We start from the raw sequence: 24,114 nt of genomic DNA, 5'->3' as shown, positions 1-24,114 counted from the left end.
CAGCCAACCTAATTGTTTAAGTGAAAGGGCTTCGTGAGTTCAAAGAGCAAACTCAGAAGGAGGCAGCTAAGGCGAAAAGAGATGCCCTCCTAGCCTTAATTACCTTCGAACACTGCAAGAAGCGTTTTGACGATAGAGTTTTCATGGCTTGGCAGACCAATGGCCAGAATCTTAAGCTTGACTTCTATCCCAAGCCTGAAGAGGTCCTTGTTCGCTTCTGGGAAAAGAAGAAAAGAGTTGACGCAGTGTTAGAGGAGCGCAGGGGCCCTCGTCTTCCACCCCGCATTGATTAAGCTAGTAGTTCACCACCACCATCACTTATCTTCTCTTTTTTTTTTTATAACATATTCAGTCCTTCCCCTTTCTTTAAGAAAATTTATTTTCTTTTTTCTTAAGGGGAAACACTTATGGCTCGTTCCCAGGCCCTTATTTATCTTTTTGAAGCTTTTCTTTGAGATCCAAACAGTTTATATTTATTTTTGAATATATATAGCTTTTTACTTTGCTAATTTTGGTCTGTCTACACTTGTCCGCGTGATATGCCTTACTACCCCCCTAAGTGACATGAAAATCAATTTTTAGGTCGCTCAGTTTTACAAAAATAAGTTAGAGGTTGTATATATTTGTTCGGTACAAATTTTTTTTACAAACTTTATTTTTCAACTATTGGTAATACTTCCGGAGGTGATCGGCATTCCAGGCCCTAGGCACCATGGTTCCGTCCATTTTTTTAGGTTGTAGGTCCTAGAACCGATTTTGTCCTCAATTTCGTACAGTCCTTCCCAATTTGGCCCAAGTACCCCCACTCTGGGTTCCTAAGTAGCTAGGAAGACCCTTCTTAGGACTAGATCAACAATAGTGAATTTCCTGTTTCTCACTTTTGAGTTGAAGTGTTTAGCCACCTTCTTTTGATAAGCTGCCATTTGTATTTGAGACTCATCCTGGAGTTCGTCGATTTGATCCAGTGCCTCTTGTTATAAAGCCTTGTTTGTTGTCAGATTGTAAGTCGTCCTCCTATGGGATGGGAACAGTGTTTCCACTGGGACCATGGCCTCACAACCGTACGCCATTGAAAATGGTGAGTGGCCAGTTGTTGTTCTTGGGGTGGTCCGGTAGGCCCATAACACTCTTGGAAATTCTTTAGGCCAATTGTTTTTGCAGGCCAGCAGCTTCTTCTTTAGGGTGGCCTTTAGGATTTTATTAACGGCTTCTAGTTGTCCATTTGTTTGCGGTCTTGCCCCCACGAAGAAGCTTTTGATGACTCTGTGTTGGTTGCAGAAGTCGGTAAATTCTTCATAGTCAAACTGCTTCCCGTTGTCTTAGACTATCTTATGAGGCAAACCATATCGACACACTATGTTTTTGATAACAAAGTCTAGTGCTTTTTTAGCAGTTATAGTCTTCATTGGCTCGGCCTCTGCCCACTTTGTGAAGTAGTCTACTACTGCTATAACATACTTTACCCCTCCCTTTGCTGTTGGTAACGACCCAATAAGATCTATCCCCTACACCGCGAAAGGCCAGGGGCTAGTCATCAGGGTGATCTTGTTGGGTGGGGTTCTTGGTAAGTTCGCGAACTTTTGGCACAAATCACATTTCAGGACGTAGTCTATACAATCTTTTTTCATTGTTGGCCAAAAGTATCCTTGCCTCAATATTTTCTTTCAGAGACTAGGACCTACGGTATGATCTCCGCAGAGCCTTTCATGGACCTCTTGCATAATCTTTCTAACTTCAAGGTTCGATACACACCTTAAGTACGGCATGCTGAGTCCTCTTCGGTAGAGAATATTATCCATCATCACATATCGATGAGCTTGAACTGTATCCTTCTAGACAGGGCCCTTTTTTGAGGCAACTCACCTAAGGTTATGTATTTGACGATGGGGTCCATCCATTTTGGCTCTGACTCGATTGTAGCCACCGTATTTTCAACTTTAATGCTTGGTTCCGTGAGGTGCTCGACGGGCACCACCCCCAGTCTCTCAACCTCGCTGTCTGATGCCAATTTGGCCAAACAGTCTGCGTGAGCATTCTTTTCTCTGGGGATTCTTTCTACTTTGTAATCCGTGACCTCCTGTAGTAGCTCCCAGAAAATAGCTACATACGCAGCCATTTTTTCTCCACGCGTTTGATACCCTCCGAAGACTTGGTTTACCACCAATTGTGAATCGCTGAAGACTTCTACTCTTGCTGCTCCCACGGTATTTGCTAATTTAAATCCTGCAATCAGGACTTCATATTCAGCTTCATTGTTAGAAGCTAGAAATTCGAAACACAGGGCCACCTAGAGTTGAAGCCCGTTCGGAGATACCATAGCTATCCCGACTCTAGATCCGTTTTCGTTCGACGCTTCGTCAACAAATATTTTCCATGTCGGGGTTGGTGGTATGGGCATGCTTGCACTAGCCTCTGCTTCATTGCACTCTGTTATGAAGTCAGTTAGGGCTTGTCCCTTTATGGAAATGTGTGGTACGTCGTGTATGTCGAATTGAATTAATTCCATGGCCCATTTGAGGAGTCTCCCTGATGCTTCCGACATTTGTAGGACTTGCCAAAGCGGATGGTTTGTTAGCACCTTGATGGGGTGAGCTTGGAAGTAGGGTCTTAACTTTCTTGAAGCCATCAGGAGGCAAAAAACTAACTTCTCAATCAATGGATACCGTATCTCGGTCCCTATCATACGCTTGCTGACGTAGCACATAGGAAGTTGGAATTTTTCTTCTTCCCGGACTAGGGCTGCACTGACAGCGTTCTCGAAGATGGCCAAGTATAATAGTAAGTCTTCTCCATGAACTGGCTTTGATAGAATCAGTGGTTTGGTCATGTGCTCTTTCATTTTTCTGAATGCCTCCTTGCATTCTTCAGTCCATTCAAATTTTTGGCACTTCTTTAAAATGTTAAAGAAAGGGATGCACTTGTCGGTTGATCGAGAAATGAATCGGCTTAAGACAGCAACCTTTCCCGTCAAGCTTTGCTCGTCTTTGTGCTTCTTAGGAGAAGGCATGTTCAATAAGGCTTGAATTTTTTAAGGATTTGCCTCTATTCCCCTTTGGGTGACGATGAATCTCAAAAATTTCCCTGACTTGACCCCGAAAGTGCACTTCTTCGGGTTAAGTTTCATTCCATATCTCCAAACTACTTCGAAGCATTTTGTAAGATCGTCTACGGCTCACGCACGCTTTAGACTTGACTAGCATATTGTCCACGTAAACTTCCATATTTCGTCCTAGAAGGCCATTGAACATCCGGTTTACCATTCTTTGATATGTTGCACCAACATTTTTTAGTTTGAAAGGCATGACCAAGTACCAGTATACCCCCTTATCGGTCCTGAAGCTAGTGCATTCTTGATCTGCAACGTGCATCTTAATCTGGTTATAGCCGGAGTAGGCATCCATGAAGGACAATAGAGTAAACCCAGAGGTGGCGTCCACCATCTGGTCAATCCGAGGTAAGGGGAAGCAGTTTTTAGGGTAGGCCTTGTGGAGATCGGTAAAGTCTATACATACTCGCCATGTCCCATTTGGCTTTGGCACCAGCACCGGATTGGCCAGCCATTTTGGGTAATACACATCTCGGATTAGGCCATTGGCTAGCAGCTTATCCACTTCTTTCTCTAAGGCATCCGCCTTTATTGGGTCAAGAAAACGTCGCTTCTGCTGTACTGGTGGCATATTTGGATTGACATTCACGACATGGGTAATCACATGCGGACTTATGTCGGTCATGTCTCCTTGGCACCACGCAAAAAAATCTGTGGCCGCCCTTAATGCTTCGATAATTTTCTCTCTCTCCTCCGGCTGTAGGCTCTTTCCCAGGCGAAGGATCTTGGTAGGGTCGAGGTTGCATACTTGCACTTCCTTGACGTCTTCCATGGGTTCTACAATTTTTTTGGATACCACACAGGGATCCAATTCATCTTCTTCTGCCAACCTTGGATCAATATTCTCACGGACCATCAGCACCCGCAAGTGGGCTGCGATATTATAACAATGCCTGGCCTCTCCTTGGTTGCCCCTCACTGTTCCTGTTGGGTTTTATGCCCTAAATAAAACTCTTTACAATCTGATTAGTTATTAATATAAGAAATTTGAAGTGATTGATATTTGCATGAATTTAACATGCTAATGGTTTAATATGTTTATTACATTCACACACACAAAATCAGTTAAATCCAGATCATATGTTTATTCACAATTACAGTGTCGTCAACACAGTGGAATGTGATTGTCATCATATGAATCAAAAGTCTTGGTCCCTGTTTCATCGGTGTTATTGGATTTACACTAATGTGATAATCAACGATGATGTGTACTTACACTTGGATTAAGTGTTATGTTCTTTCTAGGACATTAGTAAAGTATACTAGTTTCGAATGTATGGAGTATACATTGGATTGGACCGATATTGCAACTAAGTTAAGATATTACAAACTTACCGTTATATATATCTTCCCAAGTCAATATCAGTAGTTGATCTTATGACTTAAAGAATCTAAATCCTGATATGCTTAGGCTCAACTCAGGAGTACTATTCATGTTCTTTGATTTATTAGTTAAGCCTACTTTTAGGTCAGGGTGATACGTATATTTTGGGAACATGATAGTATGATTGAGTGGGAGTGCTGAACATAAATATGGAATTTATAGCTTCTACTGGTGTATAGAAGTCAAGTGATGATTCCCTTCGAGCTTAGCAAATAGAAGTCAATGGATGAGCTCTTGTTTAACTGACTAATTATTAGATCACTAAACACCATTTACAGGTAGCTAAGTGTTTTAAGGGGCAAAATACATTGAGGGGTGAGAACGGTAAAGAAATCTCATCTCGATGTAGATCATCTATATAGAGGATCTTTAAATCATAATACGACTATAACAATGGTTAAATGAGATAGCATATTGATATCGTGCAACATATAATATGCTCTATATAAGTTTGAGAGTGCAATTCTAAGTTCTAAGAGTGGATTCAACGAAGAATTAATAAGTAGGAATTTACTTGGTAAATTTGGTTCACTTATTGGAAGCTCAGCATATAGATCCATGGTCCCCATTCTAGTTGAGAACATTCTGCTTGTAAGACTCATTAATTGATTCGTGATTGATCAATTATAATTCTAAAGTTAGACTATGTCTAATTTTATGAATTTTCACTAAGCAGGGGTGAAATTGTAAAGAAAAGAGATTCTAGGTTTCTTTATTTATTAATGGACTTTATATGTCTAATTAATAATTAAATTAAATGACAATATTATTTAATAATCTATTTTAGTTATTAAATAATTAGTTTTGGAATTTAAAAGGTTAGAATTAGAAAATTGGCGTTTTTGAGAAAATAGAAATAAAATTTGATAAAACTGCAAAATCAAGTGGGGCCCACTAACACACCTTGGCCGGCCACTTATTGTGGAGTTTCAAATTGATTTTTTCATTATTTTAATGCCAAATAATTCTTAACCTAAACCTAGTAGTTGCCTATAAATAGAAAGTGATGGCTCAGTCAAATCACAAGTTTTCATAAGCTTTTCTGACAGAAATTTCTCTCTTCAGAAAAACTGAGCCTTCCTCATTTTCTATACCTGGCCAAAACCCTCTCTTCTCTTTTCCCTTTATCAATTTCGACCCTAGTGAAAGAGTAAGTGCCCACACACAGCAAGCAGTAACTCAATCATAGATTGGAAGACTGTGAAGGATCAAACTTGAAGAAGAAGGACATTCGGGCTCAGATCTTGATTATACTCTGCTACAGAAAGGATACAAGGGTTAGAGATCTGAGTGGAAGGAGACATTAATTCCGCTGCATCAATGTAAGGTTTTCTTAACTTTATATGTGTTTAATTTATCGTTTTAGAAAGTTCATATTTAGGGTGTTTAAACAACATACTTATGAGTAGATCTAAGATTCTGGTAAAATAAATTCCAACAACTGGCCTCAGAGCCATGGTAATTGATTTACTTGCATGAAATTTGGATTTTAAAACGATTGTTTGTTATTTGGATGGTTTCATGTTCTATTGAGTGTTATATGATGATTGATTGATGTTTGTGAATTTTCGTGAAAAATAATTGAAATTTTGTTTCTGGAATTATTTTTATTGGATAGTATGGAAAAAATTAAGCAAGTTACCATTTTACAGAACTCAATTTCGATTTAATTTGAATTAGTTATGATTTATTGAAGATTCGTAAAAAGATAAGGGGGCTGTGCACACTCACGCGCGCGCGGATTCAGACAAGTTTGCTGTCTGAACCCTTCATGTGCGCGCGGATCTCATGTCTGAAGCCTCCCTACGCGCGCGCAAGAGGCTGCAACCTCCCCTGTTCCACCGAGATTTCTCGGCTGTCACCCAGGGACGCGCGCGCGGACAGTATGCTTGGCATACTGTCCGTACAACTCCCAAAATTTTCGTTTTTCTTCGTTTTTTCATGCTTTTTCATGGAATTAACTTCCGATTTTTTGTGTAGTTTTGTATTTATAGACTTACTATTGCTAATTCAACTCTAATTATCATAATGAATTAAATATTTTTTAAATTTAATTCATGATATTAGTGTAATTTGAATTTGAAATTAGTAAATATCTATCTTTTTGCTTAATTATCTATCTTATTTTTTAAATTTGATTAAATCTTATCTTATTTTTAAATTTAATGTCAGATATTAAACTTTTTTAAATTAATTTTTTTTTAAATATTTTGACCTTATTTAAATTTAAAATAAGATAACTATAATCATGTAATTTTAAATAGAGGTAAGATATTTTGCTAACTTTTAAATTTTGTTATTTTATTTATTTAAATTAAATTTAAAATCTGAAAAAGATATTTAATTTATTTTTTCTAATTTTTATTTAATTTTTTATTTATAAAATAACATTTAATTTTTTAAAAGTAGTTAGCAAATTTTGAAATGATATTTAGGTTAATTGAAACCTAATTTTTCAAAATTGTAGGTTTAATTTTAAATATTTTTTTTATAATTTCGAAATTTAAAATTAATTTTATTTTTTTTATTTTCATTTTTTTCGAAAAATATTTTTATTTATTTATTTATTTTATTTATTTCGAAAAAATAAATATTTATTTATTTAATTATTTTAATTTTTCGAAATTTATTTATTTAAAATTAAATAAATCCAACTTCCAACTATCCACTAACCTTGTTGCAGGAGTATGTGGTTTTAGCTTATGTGTAAGTTTTCAAAACCTATTATTACTTGATTGCAAATAGCCATGATTACTCTGCTACAGAAAGGATACAAGGGTTAGAGATCTGAGTGGAAGGAGACATTAATTTCGCTGCATCAATATAAGGTTTTCTTAACTTTATATGTGTTTAATTTATCATTTTAGAAAGTTCATATTTAGGGTGTTTAAACAACATACTTGTGAGTAGATCTAAGATCCTGGTAAAATAAATTCCAACAGTTCCCACTCTGGCCTCCTAAGTGGGGAATTTTAGGCACAAGTGCCGAATGGATGTGATTGCGCCAAAATCTACCAAGGCCGGTTGGCCAAGGATTGCGTTGTACGCAGTTGGGCAGTATACCACCACAAAGGTGCAGTACTTAAAAGTACTTTGAGGTGCATTCGGGCACATGGTGATTGACAACCATACTTTTCCCATTGGGATAAGCATGGTTCCATTGAATCCAGTGAGTTGGGAATCGCTGGGTGATAGATCCCGGTTCGTGAGGCCTATGGCCGTGAAGGCTTCTTTGAATAATAAGTTCACGGAACTCCCATATTGATCAATATTCTAGCCACAATAATGGGAGTCTCTAAGACAAAGGGGTCATGATGAGGGAAATGCGCAAGTTTTGCGTCTTCCTCCGTGAAGGTAATAGGCTGATCCATGAATCGGGGTCTTTGCGCTGGAAGCTGGGTGACTTCCCAGACTTCGTCGTGTTTGATGGCCCCAACGTAGCGCTTCAATTCTTTTCTGGTGGTCCCCCCAATATGGGCCCCACCGGAGATCATGGCCACTCTACCGTTGGGTCTTGGCGGCATCCTAGGGGTCTGCTGAAGGATCGTTCCGCCGGGGGGTACCACGGGTGTTATTGCTCTAGGTGCACCCTCTAGTGCACCTTGAGGCAACGGGCCTCCTGCCGGAACCGGGTTGAGATGGGGTAGTTGATTTTTAATCCACTCGTATAGATGACCCAACTAGATCAATTTTTCGATCTCGTCTTTCAAATTCTTGCATTCATTGGTACTGTGATCAATATCATTGTGGTATTCGCAACTCTTGCCGGGATCCCTTTGCGAACTGTCCCTGTACAGGGGAGGAGGCTTCCGGTATTGTGTATTTTGCCTTGTGGCGAACTACACTCACTCTTGTGTGTCTGTCAGCTCTGTGTATTGGGTATATTGGGGAGTATACCCCCTTCTTTGGCGCTTGTCTTCCATCCAGTTGCTGCCTTTTGAGGACCTCTTGCTCCGGGAGCTTTGAGGAGGTCCGGTTAAGCTTGCGGTAGGAGCGGAGTGAGACAGGGCTTGTCCACTCATCCCTGAGGGGTTACTTAGGGGATTCTTGTAATGCGACGATGCGGGAGCCAAGGTTGGGCTCTGGTTGTATCCTGGGGTGGCGGAGAATGGTATTCCGCTCATTTGAGGAGTAACCGGAGATAGGGCCCCCGAGAGCTTTGCTCCGCGTACATACCCTGATACTCCAGTTGGATAGTACCCTCTATAGGCCACTATTTGGGCCTCTTCCAAGTTGATGTACTTTTGAACCCTCTTCTGGAAGTCTTGGAGATTGGCAGCTCCCTCCTATTGTAATTGATCCCAAAATGGGGTCCCTATACGGATCCCAGCTTGAAGAAATGAAAGCTATTGTCCGTGGTCAACCTTCTTAGTTATCGAGGCTTCTTCTTTGAACCTCTTTATAAAATTCTTCAAGGTTTTTGTGGGTACTTTCTTGATGTTAGTTATGGCGCTGACTTCGAGATTAATCTTTCTCGCCACGACAAACTGTCTCCGGAAACTTACTTCCAACCTATTCCAGCAATCCACAGATCCTGGTTCTAACTTTTTGAACCATTCCTCCGCGGAGCCGCTCAATGTTAGCGGAAAGCATAAACATTTGGCGTCATTACTGACCCTCATGACTGTCATTACCTGGTTGAAACGAGATAAATGGTCGCTGGGGTCTGAGTTTCCCGTATATGTTGCCATTTTAGGCATCTTAAAGTTTTTGGGAAGCTCTGCCTCCAATATGTGCCGGGCGCATGACTCCCGGTCCTCGCAGTCGAAGTCTGAGTCATCCCCTTTTTGCGCAATGTCACCAACTTAGCTAAAATTCCTTCATTTAGTCTCCCTGCAGAGACTGCTAGTATGTGTTTCTTTTTGTCCAGGTGATCGCGCAAATCACCGTGCTTTTCGTTTATTTGGTGTCTTAAATCAACGGGAGGGTATCTCCGGTTTCCCCTTCCTCTCCCCCGGGCTCTTGGTGCATGGACACGCTCTTTTAGTCCTCTCGATGCTGAGGGCAAAGACTTCCTTTTCGGAGTTTTCCCCTTTGTGGACCTTTTGCGAATCTGCGCCTTTTTCTTTCTCCCTGGGATAGAAGTATGGTTCTTTCTTTGGTTTTCTTTGGAAGGGTAGCGTATAGGACTTGGTTCCCTATTCTTGTGTTTCTGGGTACTTGGAGAGGATTCTTCCAGCGTATCTTCGGGTCCTGCCCGGATGGCCTTAGGGTGTATATGAATCCCTGCTGTCTCCATGGCTTTTTGCATGGCAACCATCACCTCTTGCGTCTTTCTATTTTGTTCTTTTTGGGCCGCGATTTCAGCTTCAAGATCAGTGGCCTTTTGTCTCAATAGCAACAACTCTGTATAATTTCCTTCGTGGTAGGCGTCATACTCGTCAAAGTTCCCCTCGTACTCATCGTCACTGGCCTCATCTCGCTCCTCAGAGTCCACGTTCACTCTCGAGGCCACTTCCTCTTCTTCTGGATTTTGAGCATCTTGAGGAGGACGGGGTTGACTTGTGTTGTTGCGAGTTTCCACCATTGTTGACTAAACTTCTCAGATTACTATCTGTTTGAAGACGCTTCCTTCAGCTCTCAATGAAAGCACCAAAATGTTGACTGAGGTTTTCGACAACCAGCTAACTAATATATAAGAAGAGCTGTAGAAATTTTAATGCATGGAATTTTTACGTGGTTGGGGCATTAATGAGCCTTAGTCCCCGAGTCTTTTTTATTAATGACAGTATTTATACAAAGAATGTTCTTGGTGGATTTCTCTCCTATTTTCTCTCTTTTATTCCTTTAAACCCAGGATGTTCCACACTTTTTCAGTCTGTTTGTGGGGTATCTATAGTGTTTTTCTGGGGTGATCCCGAGGAATTGATCACTTGTATTTCTGTGTTAGCTTCATAGGGGCACATATTCCCAATAGATACAAAATAAGAAATACATGACCTATACCGTAGGTATCTTAGGAGTTAGGTGGATATAATCTTTTATCCTCTCTCGATTGATGTGATCCCAAATAAAGTAGCCGTCACTAGTCTTATTGACTATAACGTAATAGCCGAAAAAGGGGGGTTACGCCATCTGTCATGTTGTTTATGGAGATTTTAATACGTCTTCCCCCATGGGGCATTAAATGCGAGGTGACTGTTCAAGAGATCTCTGCACCTCCCGGAACAGCCTTAGCATACCTCCGGCCTCCCGGAGAGTAGAAACACTTCTTGTGCTCTCCTCCAGGGGACACCTCCCTGAGATACTTCCCTTTCGCCTAGGACTTAGTCCACGTATTTTGGGAAAAAATAAGGGCAACGCATACAATCATCAAATATGCACATAAACCAACATGAACATATCCAAATCAACACAATCATTGTTTTAAATCCATACATGAAAATAAATCATTATTATGGCTCTGAGGCCAGTTACTAGGAATATTTTAATAGGATCTAGATTTACAAACAAGTATGTTGAATTAACATTCTAAATATGAATATCTCTAAAATAATGACATTAAACAAATAAGAGTTTTAGAAAACCTTACATTAGTTGCAGAAAAAGAATATTGAATCCTTCCGCTCAAATCTCTAACCCTTGTTCCTTTCTGTCGTAGAGTATTATCAAGATCTGAGCTTGGATCTCTTTCTCTCTTTCGGGTTTGGTTACCACCAGCTTTCTCACTATGGTTGAGTACTTGACTTGCTATGTGTGGGTATGACACTCTATCACTAAGGCTTGAGTATGCAGACCAATGAAGGAGGCTTGAAAATAGTATAGAAGGTGTCTCTCATCTACTAGTTGTCTGACAGAGAAAACTATATTTGATTTGGTTGAAGGCAATAGTTAAGTTGTCAAGCGGATGAGATGAGAGCATCATGTTCCTTTTATAGTATTTCAACTAGGGCTTAGGGTTGAATTATATAGATTAAAAAAGAATAAAATATTGGGCAACAATCTACACTAGTGGCCAACCATAAAGGGACCACTTTCAAGTTACAATTTTGCCATTTTATTTCAACCACTTATTCTTCTTTCACTAATACCATATTTTCGAATTCAATCCTATAAATGCCAAAAGTATTTATTTAATAATTATAATTAATTATCAAATAAAATTTTCTTTTATATTATTTATTAATTAGACCATATAAAGTCTCTTAATTAATAAATTGACCCCAAAACTTCTTTTCTTCATAATTTAAGCTCTTGATTAGTGAAAATTCTTAAATAAGACATAGTCAAATTTTAGAATTATAATTGATTATTCAAAATCAATTAACTGAGTCTACAAGAAGTATTATCTCAACTAGTGAGGGGACCATGAGCCTATATAACCGAGCTTCCAATAAGTTGATCTAGAATTTACCAAGTAAATTCTCTAACTATTTAATTCCGCCTTGCGCCACTATAGATTTGGAAATTGAATACACTCTCAATTATATAAAACTCTATATATGTACCACGATGTTATGATTATCTATTATTACAATCCTAATAATCAAAGATCCTCTATAGATCATCAACACTAAAAAGCGACAAATTTACCGTTCTACCTTCAATGTATTTTATCCTTAAAATACTTAGCTACCTATAAATGATATTTTATTAAACTAATATAATTACTAAAATGAGGCCTCAATAATTTATTTCTATTCAGCCAAGCTCGAAGGAAATCATCATTTCACTTCTAAATACTTATAGAAGTTATAGATTCCATATCTATGATTAGCGCTCCCACTCAATTGAACTACCATGTTCTCAAGATGTAAATATCTGCCAGAAACTATTGGTTAGCATCCACGAACAACTTAAAGAACATAAATAATACAACTAAGCTGAATGTAATGACCGCAATTGTAATATGGATTAGGAAAGCCAATTAGCATTAATTATTAGTATTTTTATAATTATGTATGAATTTACTTATTTGTGGGCCCCATTATTAGAAATAGACATTTGAGTTATAATTTCTCTATTCCGGAGATTTTATTAAACTCTAGGAGTATTATTTGACTTATATGTGAGGTATGTTATTTTTGAAAATTTTGTTCGGCGACAACCAAAAATGGGATGGATGGCCAGTTTGATCACATGGGTAAGTTTAGAACCTTATTTCTTAGTGGTATATATATTAGAGAAAATAAAATAGTGGGGTTAAGCGGGGTTATGAAATTTGACCATTTTACCTCTAGTCTTGAGAAATACCTAAGTTTGAACCTAAAGGCTATTTTCGTAATTTAATTTGAGGGATAGGTGGCTGCCTAGGTTAGTGACACCTAGCAAATGCTTTTTCAGCAAAGGATTAATTAGAAATCCTTTTCATTTTGGGAAATTAGAAGAAAATTAAGAAAAGTCAAAAATTGAGAAACTAATCCCTTCTCTCTCTCTCTCTCTCTCTCTCTCTCTCTCTCTCTCTCTCTCTCTCTCTCTCTCTCTCTCTCTCTCTCTCTCTCTCTCTCTCTCTCTCTCTCTCTCTCTCTTTGCTCGGCCAACCTAGACTAGAAGGAAACCAAGCTCTTCACCATTATTTTTCTAGTATCCAGCTAGGAATTTAGGTGTTCTTGGAGCTAAGGTAACCCTAGAACCTATGGTTTTGTATTTTGAAGCTTTTAATTTGGTTTCATGTAGTGATTTTGAATATTGGGGGCTGTTATGAATTAGTGTTTGTATAGTTCGAAATGTAATGTTAATTTGAGTTGAATATAACTTCTTACAGCCGGTTTTAGTGTTTGGGGTTGGATTTATGCAAGTTTGAATTTAAGCACCTAAGCTTTGATCTCTTATGGCATAATTTAATTTAGTGTATTTTTCTGTGAATTACTAGTTGGAGTATGTTGTGTATGCACTATGTAGGTACTCTGGAAAATTTGGTAACATTTGGATGAGTTTTGAGCAAGAAATGGATTGTTGGGGGAAGCCTGGTGCAATTGCAAATCAGCTAGCCAGATTGCCAAGCCTGTAAAACTGGCTAGCCGGTTTTGGTAGGGTCCCCGAAGAAGCCATTTTCTCAACTCTCATCCATTTCAGTGCCGTAGTTGGGTGTTTCCTTGTTTCCTGAGTTAGTGTAATCCCTTGAGAGTATAGCAGAGCCTAGAGTTATAGGTTTGGGTTTCCCGGATTAGGGTTTCAAACATGTGATTTACCCAGTTTTAATATGTGATTAGCGCATCCATTCAGCACGAGACTTTCTGTTCAGGTCGGCCAATTCACTTGAATCTAGAAAGAAGGTAAGAACTATGTATAATATGTGATATTTATACGAATGTATATATGTATGATATATATACATGTTGTGTGTATGATTGTATATGTTAGGGTAATATCATAGCGACACAATCATTGTGTCAGTTCAGCAGTACATGCATCGTACTGGATAAGAGTGATATTCACCCTAGAAAGTATGAATTGGTGCTATCATAGTGACACAAACATTGTGTCAGTTTAGCAGTACAGGCATCGTAGTAGTTAAGAATGATATCATGGCAAATTATACTTTTGGATGCTATTGATGCTATCATAGTGGCACGAACATAGTGCCGGTCCTGCAGTACGACCGTAGTGCCGGTAGTGGGTGATATCATAGTAAATAGCACAACCAGTTAGAACGTTCTTACTCATCTGTTAAGCCTTGTAAATAGGTGTATCGGCACCTAGATACAAGTCGGTATTATATGATATGTTATATGCTTTTCTTACAGAGTCTGTCGACTCACAGTTCTGTTTTTATGTGTAGGTAAAGAAAAGGCAAAACCTGAATAGGAGTGAGCCTCAGCTAGGATGAAGTTGTACATGTCGTGGTAGTGCAACCTAGAGCATTCGGTCTCGGGACATATGGGGTTGTTATTTTGTAGTCGCTGTGCGACCTGAATAGTTATTTTGTATATTTGGCAAAAAGTTTAGAAACGCGATCTCGGTATTTGTAAACAATTATGTAAAGTTTATAAAGTTTAATATTTAATATTAAAGTTTTAATTTGACACGATTTTAAGAAAATACTTTGGTTAGCAAAGTCAGCACTGTAGTTGAAAAATCACTGTAGTGTGCCTTAGCATTAGGTCGTTACAATTTTGGTATCAAAGCCGCTAGGTTTGTCTACCAAAGCTTGCCAAGACATGTACAATCTTCATCAGAGAAAGCTCAGTTCACGGTTCAGTAAGCTCGTACTTGTTTAGTATTATATGTGATTATTAAACCATGTTAGGGAGCATATTAGATTATGGTTGTTTAATTTAATTCATTGCCTTAAAATCCATAAGTGCGGTAGTGAGTTTGTAATTGGGTTGTTGCCTGACCAGACTGACTTACTAATTGACAGGTTAGTCCTATAGAGTGGACACCTGGTGCAATATGGAGAGTCAGAGTAATGTGGTCAGGGCTAGTAACGGTTGGAGAGAATGGAGTGCAAGTTGTCCCCGTAACAAAGGTGAAAGCCCTTGGAGGGCTTCTGATGGGAGTGATGGTTATCTGTCACAGGCTTCGTTGGATTTAGAGGAAAGGTTTGCAGAAATGGAAGCTATGATTCAACGACATGAAGAGGAGATTCAGAGGTTGAAACAACAAAGGTCTCCTATAGTATCTTTACCTCATATGCCAATCATTTTTTATTTGATACTACCAGCGAAGCATAGGATGGCTAGTAACCAAGTGGAACCATTGCATGGAAAGATGTGGATGAATGAACCTTTAGACTTTCAGGAAGATTCAAATACAAAGAATACTTATTGGGCGGAAAGCCCTGAAGAGTTTATTCGAAGACCTCAAGAGGTTATGACAGAAGGTCAGGATGCCACTTGCCTTACTCCTGATTATGGTGGAAGTGGTAGGGGCTCTGTGGTTGAGCAAAAGAGGAAACCTATGTCAGCAGTGGTGGGTTTAAGACAGAACAAGCGGCTCCAAAGGTTTCAAGGAAAAGGTTGACGCCAGGGTTATTCTTATCCTGAGTGCCCACGTTGCATGAAACACCATCCCGGAGAATGCAACCGAAAAGTATGCTTTCAATGTGGCATGATTGGGCATTTTAAGAAAGATTGCCCTCAGGCGAAGAAAGAAGAACAAGAGCAGGAAGCGACATTTGTACCTACTCCGGTGTATGCTAATGCTCAAGCTGATGCTGCAGCCAGCCGTTCTGTAGTGACAGGTTAGCTCGCTGTATACGACTTCTTTTATACTGTGTTATTTGATTCAGAAGCTACACACTCAGATGGGGCTACACGGGTAGTCGATCTCTTGGGTAGGCTAGGTGATTTTCTTGAAAGAGGGTTTGGAACCCTAATGCCTAACGAAGAGTTGGTTATCTCCAATAGGCGTATTAAGTCTATGCCAGTTAGGATCGAGGATAGGGAGTTGAGTGTTGGCCTTATAGAACTGGAATTAATGGAGTTTCACATTATACTTGGGATGGATTTTCTGTCCAAGTATTCGGCCAGTATAGATTGTAAGCGGAAAATGGTGACTTTTCAGCCAGAAGGTGAAGATCCATTTCTTTATGTTGGATCAGTTCAGGGGTCTCGGATCCCGGTTATTTTTGTGCTAAGGGCTAGGGATCTACTACACAATGGATGTAATGACCGCTTTAGTAATTGGAATTAGTAAAGGCAATTAGCACTAATTTCTGTTATTTTTTAATGATTATTTGTGAAATTAATTATTTGTGGACCCCAATATTTAGAAATGAAATTAGAGTTATAATTTGTCAATGCCAGAGATTTTATTAAACTCTAGGGGTATTATTTGACTTATGTGTGAAATATGTTATTTTTGTAATTTTTGCTCGGCGACAATGAAAAATGCGATGGATGACTAGTTTGATCACATTGGTAAGTTTAGAACCTTATTTCTTAGTGGGAAATATATTGGAGAAAATAAAATATCGGGATTAAGTGGGGTTATGGAATTTGACCATTTTACCCCTAGATTTAAAATTACCCTAGTTTTAAGTGAAAATGTCATTTTAGTAAATTGCCAAGGAGAATGAGTTGGTGGCAACCTTAGGTATTGACACCTAGTAAGTAATATTCAGCCAAGGTTTAATTAGTTAACTTGTTTTTAGTTAGAAAAGAAATAAAAAAATTAAAGAGAAAAACCAAAACTCAAGGAAGCTCTCTTCTCCATTTCTCTCTCTCTTCGAACCAGCCTTGGACCAAGGAGATTGTTGCTGAATTTTGTTTTTTCAGCAAGGTTTTAGAGGGAATCAAGCAAAGGTAAAACCCTAGAACCTTTATTTAAGTGTTCTTGAAGCTTTAAGTAAGTTTGAGTTTATGTTTGTTGTGTTTTGATGGCTGTTAGGGTTAGGATGTTTTATATTTGTTTTCTAAGTTTGATTTGAGTTAGAATGATGATCTAGCTTCTAGTTTTGAGCTTCGGTGATGATATTGCTCAAGTTTGAGTTTTGAAGTTAAAGCTTTGTTCTTCAATGGCATAAATTGATTTTGTATGTTTTTCTGTGAAATACTGGCTGGAATATATTGTATATACCCTAATTAGGTACTCTGGAAGGTTTGGTTATGTGTGGTGGAGTTTTGAGCAAGAAATGAAATTTCTTGGGTGAACTGGTGCAAACCGGGTAACCGGTTTTACACGTACGTGTAAAATCGGCTAGCATGTTTTGGCAGGGTTCCCCGGGCCTTTCATTTCCTCAATTCTCATCCATTCCGTGTCATGGTTGGGTGTTTCCCTATTTCTAGAGATAGATTAACCGCTAGAAAGTATAATAAAGCCTAGGGTTGTGGGTTCGGGTTTCCCGGGATTAGGGTTTTCATCTTGTAACTTACCCTGTTTCATAATGTGATTAGGGCATCCATCTAGCGTGAGACTTTCCGTTCAGGTCGGCCAGCACACTTGAATTCGGAAAGAAGGTAAGAACTGTATATAATATGTGTGATATCAATATCTGAATGTATGTATATGTTATGTGTATATGCATGCTTAGTGTGTTAGTTGCACTACCAACACTTATGCAGCTAAGGTATAGAGTGCATTGGTATAGTGAATGTTATCTGAGAGTACATTTCAGTGATACCAGCACAAGTACGGAAAAGTACTTGGTGTGTGTGGTATATCACTCAGTGGTACTCAGGGTATGAAACAAACCCTACCAACACTCGTACAGTGAGGTACGTAATGAATGTGGCATAGTGGCTATACCCATGTACGGAACGTTCTTACTCATCTGTTGAGCCTTGTAGTTAGGTGTATGGGCGCTTAAATACAAGTCAGAAATTATATGATATGTTATATACTTTTCTTACTGAGTTTGTTAACTCACAGTTCTGCTTCCATGTGTAGGTAAAGAAAAGGCGAAAGCTGAACAGGAGTGAATCTGAGCTGGATGAGGTTGTACATGTCGAGGCAGCATGACCTCGAGTGTTCGATCTCAGGACATCTCGGGTTGTATTTTGTGTTGGATATATTTTACCAGGATCTAGATTTACTAAGAAGTATGTTTCATTAACATCCTAATATGAATTCTAAAACAATGAAATAAACACATATAAAGTTTAGTAAACCTTACATTGGGTGCAGCAGAATATAATGACTCCTTCCGTTCAGATATCTAGCCCTTGATTCCTTTCTGTAGCAGAGCATTATCAACATCTGAACTTGGATCTCTTTCTCTCCTTCCTTTGATGCTGAATCTCCTTCTTGTTGGTTGATTTTCCACAGTCTTACACACTATGATTGAGATACCACTTGATGTGTGTGGGCACTCACTCATTCACTCAAGGATTTCGATAAGTAAAAGAAGAAAAGAAGAGGGAAGTGGTTTCGGCTATAGAGAATAGGAGGCTCAATTTCATCTGACAAAGTTAAGTGTGAATGAGAGCAATCACTATCTATTTATAGGTAACCACCTAGGTTTAGGTTAGAATTATTTGGTATTAAAATAATGAAAAAATAAATGATAAAACCCTATAAGTGTGGCCGGCCACGGGCTTTAAATAATGGGCCTCACTTATGCAATTTTACTGTTTTATCATTCCTGCATCTGATTTTCTCAAAAACGCCAATTATCAAATTCAACCATTTAAATGCCAATTCTAATTATTTAATAACTAAAAATTAATTATTAAATAATATTGTCATTTAATATATTTATTAATTAGACATATAAAGTCTCTTAATTAATAAGTAAACCTAGAATCTCTTTTCTTTACAATTTCGCCCTTGCTTAGTGAAAATTCACAAACTAGACATAGTCTAACTTTAGAATTATAATTGATTAATCAAAATCAATTAACTGAGTCTTACAAGCAGTATGGTCTCAACTAGTATGGGGACCATGGGTCTATATAACCGAGCTTCCAATAAGCAGATCAAGAATTTATATCTTAAATTCACCGACTTATTAATTCTTCGTTGAATCCACGCATAGAACTTAGAATTGCACTCTCAGTAGATAGAACTCTCTATATGTTCCACGATATAGATACGTCATTAGTTATCCATTGTTATAATCCTAATGTGATCGATGACCCTCTAATAGATGGTCTACATTGAAAAGGCACTAAGTTACCATTACACCTTCAATGTATTTTATCCTTAAAACACTTAGCTCCGTATAAATGATATTTCAGCGAAGTGAAATGAGACCTCCACCATTTATCTCTATTTAGCCAAGCTCGAAGGATATCATCGTTTCACTTCTAAATTCCTATAGAAGTTATAGATTCCATATTTATGTTAGCGCTTCCACTCAATTATACTATCATGTTTCCAAAATGCACGTATCACCCTGACCCAAAAGTAGGCTTAACTAACAAATCAAAGAACATGTGGGGGAAACCGAGCTCCCTCTCCCTGATTCGACCCCACGGAGTTGCCTCGACTCCTGGTAGTCCGCCTGGCGTCCATCTAGTTAGAACCGCCTGCGAAACCAAGAGTTGGCATATCAGGTCGTATTCAAGGCGAGCTTACTAATGCCGCTTAATTTGGAAATTAGAAATGAAACATGCGCCTATTCTACTATCAGGCTACTAACATGCTTCCTAGCAGGCTTTTCTTTTTCATAACTGAATAAAATAAACTACTAAAGCAATAAAGGCTTACTGAACCGTGAACCGAGCTAACTGCTGATGATGATTGTACATGTCGTGACGATCTTCGGAAGACAACCTGGCGGCTCTGATACCAAGTTGTAACACCCTAACTATCTTAGGCGCATTACGTGATTTTTAAACGTACTGTGCAGCTCGTTGCTAGTCAACGAGGTTTATGGAAAAACGTGATTAATTAAAATTTTGCTTTTTCATTAAACTTATAAACCATTTTGCAAAAAGTCTCGGGATCCCGATTTATAAAAATATTTACAAACGTTTTTACTGTTCAACTTTTACATCAAAATAAAGTCGTCTAACGACAGTTACAAAATCTCAGCCCTGCTGTCCCGAGGATCGTACGCTCCAGGCCTAACCGCCCCGACATGTACAATCTCATAAGCTCGCTTACGGTCCATCAGCAACTGCCTTGCCTTTACCTACACATGAACGTAAACTGTGAGTCGACAGACTCAGTAAGAAAAGCATACTAATATCATACATAAAACTGACTGCCGTGTCCAACACGATACTGAGTCCCGCTACTGCCATGTCCAACATGGTACTGAGCACTACTGCCATGTCCAACATGGTACTGAGTTTTGAACGTTCAGGGGACGGTACTATTGACAAGTATCCTCCTGATCGGTCGAACCGGTCATACTCCGCCGCCGGTCATACTCCAGCCTCGTACCGACGGGATAGGTCAATAAGATCGAACCACCAACCAGTGTCGCCCCTGACGGTCGAACCTGGCCATACTCCGGCCGCTTGGTCATACTCCACCGTACCGACGTGACAGGGTTGGGTGGTTCGAAGCCTAAATACATATCTAATGTAAACTAACAGGCTTCCTACATGCACGCTAAACATGTAATCTACATATGCATACTGTTATACTAATCTTACCTGGATTCCGATTTCAGGTGTGCCGGTCAACCTGACTGGAACTGAAGCTGAACGGCGGATTACTGGCTCCTAAACCATAAAAATCACAACGCTATAAGTGACACGCTAAATCACTTCCCGGGGACTAAAACTCGAAACTAAAAGTTTCCCTATCGATAAAAAGCATGGCAATACCCCTAAAAACCCAAAAACGAGGAAAACTAGGGTTCGGAAAAATTCCCCAACCGGTAGACCGGTTGCCCAACCGGAATTCCGGTTCTGGGAATTACTGGACACCCATCCGGAATTCCGGTTGCACAACCGGAATTCCGGTTCCTCGCAGGAAATTTTCAAAATTTCATAACTCTCTCAAATCTACCCCAAATCATCCAAGACTTTCCAGACCTGATCAATATACCCCAAATAGCCATTCAAAGGCAACAAATTCACCCAGAACTCACAGAATCACAAAATGCCATTAAAGACCAAGCTTTGAGTTCCAAAACTCAAGCTTGATTAAAAACTATTAACATGCCATCAAGCTAGATCAAACCTACTTAAATATGCATAACTAAGCCTCTGAAAACGAAAATGATCAACCACAGCCAGCAATTTACAGATTCACATACATTTTCAAAAATCATGCTCTTGAACTAAAAACTCCCAAAACATAACTTCAAGTAATCAACATGCATACACTAGCTTTAAATTACTTAAAAACAGCAAGATAAACTTTAGAAAACAACATCACAACACAGCAGCAAGAACTTCAATTCAACATGCATTTTCATCCATTTTCACTTAAAAATTCAAGAAAACATAGAAGGACAAGTTCAAGGATCTTACCTACAATTGAATCACACTTAGAGGAGAAGGAAATCACAAGAAATTGAAGAGAAAAATCCTGCCCTAGCAGCCAACACCAAGCCGAAATGGAGAGAAAGAAAAGGGAGCTTCTTTTTTCCAAGTTTTTTCTATTTTTTGTTAAGAGTAAAGTTTTGAGAGAAAACAAAGATTTTCATGCATATAATACTTTATTTCAGCCAAGAAAAATAATTAAAATCAACATTTAATTTCCATTTACAAGCCACAAAAGACAAAAAGTCATTGGGGCAAAAAGACCATTTTGCCCCTCCACCATAAAATTACATAATTCATACTAAAGGGGTATTTTTGGGACATTCTAATTCCCGGCCATTCCCGACATTCCCAATGTCTAAAACCCGTCCCCAAAATACTAACATACTAAGTTGTGATTTCTACTGAGCCAAACGCCGCGTTCCAAAATACCGGACACCGGAAATGCGAAATATAAAAGCTACTAATTACATACTCATGCATATTTGAATTCCATAAATATCCATAATAAATTATTTAAATGGCTATAAATAATTTCATGATTAACATAAATAACTGCTAATTTCCAAATTAACTAAGCGGGCTTTACAACTATCCCCCCCTTAAAAGGATTTCGTCCCCGAAATCTAACCTGAATAACTCTGGAAATTGAGCTCGCATATCTGATTCTAGCTCCCAGGTGGCTTCTTCCACCTTACTGTTTCTCCAGAGAACCTTGACCAACGCTATGGTCTTATTCCGAAGGACTTTATCCTTTCTATCCAGGATCTGCACTGGCTGTTCCTCATAAGACATATCTGACTGAAGCTGAAGACTCTCATAACTGAGTATATGAGAGGGGTCTGAAACGTATTTTCTCAACATTGAGACATGAAATACGTTGTGCACTGCTGATAAAGCTGGAGGCAATGCTAACCGATATGCCACTTGACCTATCTTCTCGAGAATCTCGAAAGGTCCTGTAAACCTAGGGCATAACTTGCCTCTTTTCCCGAAACGTTTAATCCCCTTCATCGGAGATACTCGCAAAAACACATGGTCCCCTACTCGGAACTCAACATCCCTACGTTTCGGATCTGTGTAACTCTTCTGTCTGCTCTGTGAGGCAAGCATTCTAGCTTTTATCTTTTCTATTGCCTCATTGGTCCGCTGAACTGACTCTGGACCTAGGTATTTCTTCTCCCCTGTCTCATCCCAGTGGATAGGGGATCTACACTTTCTACCGTACAACAGTTCGTAGGGTGCCATCCCTATCGTACTCTGGTAACTGTTGTTGTACGAGAACTCTATTAACGGTAGATATTTACTCCATGAACCCTCAAAGTCCATAACACAGGCTCTCAGCATATCCTCTAATATCTGAATTGTCCTTTCGGACTGACCATCTGTCTGAGGATGAAATGCTGTACTGAATTTTAGCTTCGTACCCATTGCCCGTTGCAAACTCTGCCAAAATTTGGAGGTGAATTTCGGATCCCTGTCCGAAACTATAGATTTCGGTACCCCGTGCAGTCTCACTATCTCCCTGACATATAACTCTGCCAACTGATCCACTGTAAACGTTGTTCTAACCGGCAGAAAATGAGCAGATTTCGTAAATCGATCCACCACTACCCAGATGGAGTCATACATACCCGTGGTCCTAGGTAACCCGACCACAAAATCCATCGTAATATCCTCCCATTTCCATTCTGGTAGGGTTAGAGGCTGCAACAACCCTGCTGGTCTCTGATGTTCAGCCTTGATCTGCTGACAAGTGAGGCATCTCGATACGAATTCTACCAAATTCTTCTTCATACCGCTCCACCAGAAGTACGGTTTCAAATCTTGGTACATCTTGGTGGTGCCGGGATGCAGAGAATACGGGGTAGAATGAGCCTCCTCAAGGATCTCGTTCCTCAAGTCCACACTGTTCGGGACACAAACCCTGGCTTTATACAAAAGCATTCCACTGTCTGACACTGAAAAGTCTTTGGCCTGACCAGCCAATACCTCATCTCGGATCTTCACTAACTCCGGATCTGTCATCTGAGCAACCTTTATTCTTTCCAACGGATCGATTGCAGCGTTAAGTTGTGAAGCTGACCTACCACAAACTCAATGCTGGATCTAACCATATCCTCTGCTAGCTGAGGTGAGATCTGAACCATGCTAGCTACTTGCCCGGGACCCTTTCTGCTCAGGGCATCGGCCACTACATTAGCTTTCCCGGGATGGTAAAGGATCTCACAATCATAATCCTTCACTAGCTCCAACCAACGCCTTTGTCTCATGTTCAAATCTTTCTGAGTAAAGAAATACTTGAGACTTTTATGGTCGGTATAGATCTCGCACTTCTCACCATACAAGTAATGCCGCCAAATCTTCAGTGCAAAAACCACTGCGGCCAATTCTAGATCATGAGTCGGGTATCGCTGTTCATAATCCTTTAACTGACGGGAGGCGTAAGCGATAACCCGATCGGCTTGCATCAATACGCACCCCAAACCCTGTTTGGATGCGTCACAGTAGACCACGAACTTCTCCTCGTCCGAAGGCAAAGCTAGTACCGGTGCAGTAATCAATCTCTGCTTCAGCTCCTGAAAACTAGCTTCGCATTTATCTGACCAGATAAATCGCTGATTCTTCTTTGTAAGCTCGGTTAGGGGCATTGAGATTTTGGAGAACCCCTCCACGAACCTACGCCCGTAGTACCCGGCTAATCCCAAAAGCTTCGATCTCATCACCGTCTTCGGTCTCGGCCAATCCCTGACGGATTCAATCTTCCCGGGATCCACCTTGATCCCATCTTTACTCACAATGTGCCCTAGGAAGGACACCTGAGACAACCAGAACTCACATTTCTTGAACTTGGCGTA

This window comes from Cannabis sativa, chromosome 5 (assembly GCF_029168945.1).
Source record: "Cannabis sativa cultivar Pink pepper isolate KNU-18-1 chromosome 5, ASM2916894v1, whole genome shotgun sequence".
NCBI lineage: Eukaryota > Viridiplantae > Streptophyta > Magnoliopsida > Rosales > Cannabaceae > Cannabis > Cannabis sativa.
This window is presented reverse-complemented; position numbering follows the sequence as displayed.